Raw genomic sequence first — 6,887 nt, 5'->3', positions numbered from 1 at the left:
CTCCAACCCTTGTCCTACCTAAAAATGAAATAAATAATTAATAGCTTTACTCCGTATTAGTTACTTTTTTTGTATAGTAAATATTCATATTGGGATTAATTTGAAGAATTTTGATAATTTCTTTAAAATGTCAACAAAAAAGTTCCAACCATCCAGTTGAACAGAGAATTTATTGGTTTATATCGAGGAGGAGAAACATGCCATAAGTGTGTGTGCATGCATGTGTAACAGAACATGGGTATTTAAAGGAGCAGGCCCAAGTGCCGTAAGAACAAGCCATGTTGATGTAGTATCCGTCCAGACCCTGTATATTGATGTCAGTAAACTTAGCATCCTTCTTTTCTTGGACCAAAGAAGATAGTATCAGTCTATGACTTTGAATTAACTTTCCCTTCTTTTCTTAGATCTGATATGAACTAAATAAAATATGAACTAAAAAGGTCTTTGTATCCAATAAGTACTGTGATGCTGAGCAGTCACTTTCAAAATGCTGATTTTTCTCGTGTTTTAACAAAATGTCTACCAGCCAACATACTACCCCCTTGTAATACATATTGTTTAAAATAGTTCTTGAAGAGAAGATTCAAAATATGCAATCTCTTTATAGAAATTCAACGTCTTATATGTATTTATGTTTATGACACCATTTTGTGCCCTATTTTACAGGATTGCATGGGGTATGTAGCTATACGTGGGTTGATACATAAATTTGTTTTCAGACTTTCCCCAAATGCTTTCAGATAAGGATGACAATATGAACTGTTACAAAATCAGAGCTGAAAGTCCTATCCCTTGGGAAGTTACTTAACATTTTGGGCTTTATTTTGCCTTATCTATATGAATGGTGACATCTGTTTTTAAGCTTGTTAAAGATTAGATTATATAACATGAAAAGTAACTAGATAGTGTTCAGAATATGTGCTTACATATTCATGTGTTCGTATTTTTCCTTCTGAAAGTAGTGCTGTCTAAATTAACATAAAAGTGCAGCATGTTTCTTACAGCAAAGCATTTACCTGTGTTTATTTTTTCATTCTCTAGAATTCCTTATGAGAAAAACAGCTATGTTATTGTTTTTATTTTATAACTAGTAAACATGCCAGCTTTATTTTTATATAAGTTGAAATTACAACTTTCGAAAACAAAACAAAAAACCGCTCACCCTAGCCTCTTCTATATGGTTTAAACCTAATTGATCATCATGAAGGCGTTCCGGGCCTTTCACAGTATCTTTGCAACTTCATCTGCCTCTGCTTCTCTCCTCTCCAAACAAATATATCCTACCCCACTGTCCCTTAGATACACCTCACGTGTTACTGCCTTCTTGATGTTACCACTCTTCGTCATGCTATCAAAATTCAACTTATTTTTTCAATATCTCATCTTGTACATCAGTGATTCTCAGAGTGTTTGTCCACTCTCAGGGGAGTCCCCAGGAATCTTTCAGGGGTCCATATTGTCAAACCTGCTTTCATAACGCTAAGATATTAATTTCTTTTTTCACTGTGTTGACTAATGGTGCGAATGTAGGTAAACCTGCTGACACCTTACTTACGTGATCCAAAGCAGTGGCATTATGCACTTGCAGTACAAAAACCAGTTTCACTTAATGTTTTGAGAAGCCCAAACTGCATGCTCGAAAAGTCTGCTAGGTGTTTCCGCCCTCTCCGCTTCACCTCGGACCAGGTGGGCTCCTCCGTCCCTCCACCCCTCAGGCTTTTTATAATTTTGAGTGAACTCTAGGAGAACCATGAAAGATTATGATGAACTTCTCAAAAACTATGAATTATATGAAACTATTGGGACATGTAGCTTTGCAAAGGTCAAACTTGCCTGTCATATCCTCACTGGAGAAATGGTACTATAAAAATCATGGATAAAAGTGCACTAGGGAGTGATTTACCCTGGATCAAAACGGAGATTGATGCTTTGAAGAACCTGAGACGATAGCATATATGTCAACTCTACCATGTGCTAGAAACAGCCTACAAAATATTCATAGTTCTTGAGTATTGTTCTGGAGGAGAACTGGTTGACTACATAATTTCCCAGGATCACCTATCCGAGGAGGAGACACGAGTTGTCTTCCGTCAGATCGTATCTGTGGTTGCTTATGTGCACAGCCAGGGCTATGCTCACAGGGACCTCAAACCAGAAAATTTGTTGTTTGATGAATATCATAAATTAAAGCTGATTGACTTTGGTCTCTGTGCGAAACCCAAGGGTAACAAGGATTACCATCTCCAGATATGCTTTAAGAGTCTTGCTTATGCAGCACCTGAATTAATACAAGGCAAATCTAAATCTGGGATCAGAGGCAGATGTTTGGAGCATGGGCATACTACTATATGTGCTTATGTGTGGCCTTCTACCATTTGATGATGATAATGTCATGGCTTTGTACAAGAAGATTATGAGAGGGAAATGTGAGGTTCCTAAGTGGCTCTCTCCCAGTAGCATTCTGCTTCTTCAACAAATGTTACAGGTGGACCCAAAGAAACGGATTTCTGTGAAAATTCTTCTGAGCCATTCCTGGATCTTGCAAGATTACAACTGGCCTGTCGAATGGGAAAGTAAGAATCCTTGGCAGTATGATCACCTCACAGCTACCTATCTTCTGCTTCTAGCCAAGAAGGCTCGAGGAAAACCAGTTCGTTTAAGGCTTCCTCCTGTTTCCTATGGTACCCCACTCACAAATGTCAAGTCAAAGAACTTAAGTCTAGAAGATGTGACCACAAGTGATGAAAATGATGTGGCTGGATTAATAGACTATGAATGGTGTGACGATAGTTCATCTACAGATGTGGCTACTCCCCGAACACCACAGTTTGCGAAGCATTGGACAGAATCAAATGGTCCGGAATCTAAATCATTAACTCCAGTTTTATACAGAGCATCTGCCAATAAATTAGAGAACAAAGAGAAAGTCTGCTGTAAAGAATGAAGAGTGCTTTGTATTTCCTGAGCCAGACTCCAGTTAATAAGAACCAGCATAAAGAAATACTACACCAAATCACTACACTACACCCTGGAAAGTTAGAAACCAGTGCCTGAAAGAAACCCCAATTGAAATGCCAGTCAATTCAGCAGGAACAGAGAAGTTAATCACGGTGTCATTAGTCCTGAGAGGCAGTGTCACTCAGTGGAACTGGATCTCAACCAAGCACATGTAGAGGATACTCCTAAAAGAAAAGGAACCAAAGTGTTTGGGAGCCTTGAAAAGGGGTTGGATAAAGTTATCACTGTGCTTACCAGGAGCAAAAGAAAGGGCTCTGCCAAAGATGGGCCAAGAAGACTAAAACTTCACATAATGTGACCACAACCAGATTAGTGAATCCAGATCAATTCTTGAATGAAATAATTCTGTTCTTCCAAGAAGCACATTGACTTTGTACAAAAGGGCTATACACTGAAGTGTCAAACACAGATTTGGCAAAGTGACGATGCAGTTTGAACTAGAAGTATGCCAGCTTCAAAAACCCAATGTGGTGGGTATCAGGAGGGGGAGGCTTAAGGGCGATGCCTGGGTTTACAAGACATTAGTAGAAGACATCCTATCTAGCTGCAATGTATAATTGATGGATACTTTCCCTCCTGCTGGATGAGTATGGGTGTGATACAGCCTATGTGGAGACTGGTACATTTGGTTTGATTGTTCAGGTCCACTGGAATGACATACTTGTTTCTGAAGAACTATCTTAAAGACGAGTATCTTTTGTTTTTAAACAAAAGATATTATTTTGTAGATGAATGTAGGCCAAGCCTTTCTGTCATTATCTGTTCTGTCTCTTTTAATTATGTGGCTTGTGGTATCAGTAACTGTTGACTTCCTAGATTCACTTCCATATGTGAATATAAGCTCTTAACTATGTCTCCTGTAATTTCTTTCTGAAATAAAACCATTTGTGAATTAAAAAAAGAATGTCTTTGATAAAGGTAGCAAAATTTATTAATTTTATTAATATCAGCCTTCAAGAACCTGTCTTTTTCTGTGTCACTAAATAGGGAGTACACAAAAAGTTGCAAGCGTGAACAAACCACTTTTCATGGAATCCATTTTTGTCTGAAAGAAAAACTGACAGATAAACTGAGTATTCAGAATATTGAATATCTGGCATACATTTTCTCAAAAATTAACTGAATCACCTACAGGAAAATAACTAACAGAATGTGTTCCCAATGGTTAAAATTCAAGTCTTCATGCAAAAAGTTAGAATTTTGGAAAACTTGTATTCACCACTGTAAGTATTACATCTTCCCCACACTTAAAGACTTTTCTGATAAGACTAGTGGTAATAGGAACAAGTGTAATTTTTTTTTGATACTATATAATGAAATGTGACAATACTTGGGAGATCTGTATAATTCAGCAAACCAATATTACCAAGTGACCAATACATGATATTACAAAACTATACATTAAAGTACAAGATAGACCAATGGATTTTAATGTAACAGACTACTAAATGTTCCTTGATACGATTTCAGTTTCCACATTCAACTAACTTCTAAGAAACTATCACCGAGTTTAATTGTATTAGGCTGGTGCAAAGTAATTGCAATTTTTGCGTTTATTTTTAACCTTTTAAACCGCAATTACTTTTGTACCAACCTAATAGTACTAAAGAATTGCTACAGTCATCTGAAAAGACTATTAAAATTTTCTTTTCTACCTACATGTCTGCATGAGACCAAATTTTTCTTCTAAGGTTTCAACCAAAACATCGTAAGGGCAGCAGTAGATGTGAGTATCCAGCTGTCTTCTATTAAGTCAAAGATTAAAGAGATTGGCAGAAATGTAAAACAAATGTCACTCTTCTCACTTTGTTTTGGAAAATATATTTTCATAAAAGTTCAACATGTAATGGGTTTATTATTTTTTAAGTTAATAGTTTTTAATGTTCTCAGTTTTCCATTTCTAATATGATAAATATCAATAAATAAACCACAAATAAACAAGCTTTTTGGAGTTCACAGTAATTTTAAAGAGTGTAAAAGGGTCCCGAGAACAAAAAGGTTGAGAACTGATGTGCACTATCCTGACTACCCTCCTATCCACAACCCACCCCAGCCTGACGGTGTAAGTTCTCTTTCTATCTGCTTTTGAATTTTGTTTCTCATATACCTTGTATTATAATTATTTGTGTGCTTATTGTAATTAATCTTGGAGATTAGATGTCAAACTCTAAAGTCTGGAATGATCTGTCAGTGGTAGAGGGGATTCTATCTGGGACAGATATGCCACTAACTTCCTGGAGCATTGTGGATAAGCCACTGTCTTTGTGCTTGTCTATAAAATGAGAATGTAATTTAATAGCATTAGTTTTCTTCTAGCTTGAAATGGTATGCATACTGTTCCTTTTAAAATGCTTTATAGACCCAGTGTTGTGCTAGCCATGCGAATTACATTAGGAGACAGGATATGTGTTCTGGGGAAGAGCTCAGATTCTGGGGTCAGAGAGACATGGGTTTCAAAATGACGTGATCTGTTTCCTCTTGGAGCTTTCACTCAGTGGAGGAAATAAGTAAGCCACTTATTGCTGAGACCGTGTCTGCTCTCGGAGAGAAGTAAATGGGGTACTGTGGGGACAGAGCCCCAGACAGCAGTTTCCAGGCTCTCGGCCTCATACGGAAAGGTGCTGGCTCAGGTAGTAGATGGTCCTCAGCTATGACTAGTTGGCCATCGGCTGTTACCGGTTAGCCATTAGCCACTGATATAACTGCCGTGGCTAGCTAGCAAAGTGTGGTGTGGTGGTGTGGCATCCTGGCATGGCATGGCGGAGTGTAGATTAAGGATTGCAGAGAGGCAGATTGCAGCTAGCAAGTGGGGTTGGTTGGCAGAGACAAGTGGACAGGGGGTTGCGGATCGTGTGGCTCCTGCCTCCTGTGTCTCCAACCCAGCCGCCCGGGAGATTATAGTAGTATGACTCCCCTATCTATGGCTCCGTGGGGTGTTCCTTTTTGGCCTCACCATATGCTGCGTTCTTATGCAGGTAGCGGGCCTAGAGACCCCAGAAGAGACCCCACCTGCCACCCCGCAAGACAGGTCCTCACAGAGGATAGGTATTTAAATGAGGGTGGGAGGGAAGAATGTTCCTCTTTGTAGGAGATGATTCTTAAGTTGTCTGATGTGTTTGAAGAACTACAAGTATGTTGATTTGGCTCGATTTTTATAATGATATGGGGTGTGGAGTGGTAAGATCTGAGACAGCAGTAGAATGATAAGTCAGATTGAATTAAGAAATCTGTATCATATAGTCTTGGATAAAAATTGAACTAATTGGAAGAAGCAGTTAGAAGAGAAAGATGACAAACAGTTTTTCCAAGTGACATGTACTGTGTGTGTGGTACTATTGTTCGCAATTACTCCTTCCCCCTCCAGAACTGCACATCCTCACCTGTTAAACTCAGGAGGAGAAGAATGACTTCCTACACTCGAAGAATGAAAGAACCTCAGGGAAGCATTTCTAAGCCATATTTGTAAGACAGAGTGAGGGTATGTGAACTTTGCCACGATATGGGTGTTCCAGAAGGCAGGGTGAAAGCAGTTGGCTAAGAGACAACAGTGGGGAAAGTGGGGGAACAGGATGCTGAGAAATGGAGAAGAAAAACAACCGTTTTGAGATGAGAGCCTGGAAGAAACTTAGGGAAAAACAATAGGGACCTGAGCCCGGGGGATTGACCAGCCTCAAGAATCTAACTGAAACTCTGGTTCCAACTAGAAACAAAATGGTTTCAGTGCATGACATAGGCTATTGGCTGTGGGTGGTGACCCAGGCTGTTGGACCTGGTTTTTACATCCAAGTCAGTGGTCTACATCCTTTGCTCTCAGTTTTAAATACAATTGATTCTAATAAAATCCAAATTGTTAGACTTCAAATCTCATC

General features: G+C 38.8%; 1 pseudogene; it reads left to right on the top strand.

Annotated features, from left to right (window-relative positions):
- The first annotated feature begins 1,750 nt into the window (after positions 1 to 1,750).
- LOC117033784 (maternal embryonic leucine zipper kinase-like) lies at positions 1,751 to 4,689 on the top strand (annotated as a pseudogene).
- Positions 4,690 to 6,887: the final 2,198 nt, after the last annotated feature.

This window comes from Rhinolophus ferrumequinum, chromosome 14 (genome assembly GCF_004115265.2).
Source record: "Rhinolophus ferrumequinum isolate MPI-CBG mRhiFer1 chromosome 14, mRhiFer1_v1.p, whole genome shotgun sequence".
Classification (NCBI taxonomy): Eukaryota; Metazoa; Chordata; class Mammalia; order Chiroptera; family Rhinolophidae; genus Rhinolophus; species Rhinolophus ferrumequinum.
The sequence above is the reverse complement of the archived record's forward strand: the minus strand, read 5'-3'. Positions and strand labels throughout refer to the sequence as shown.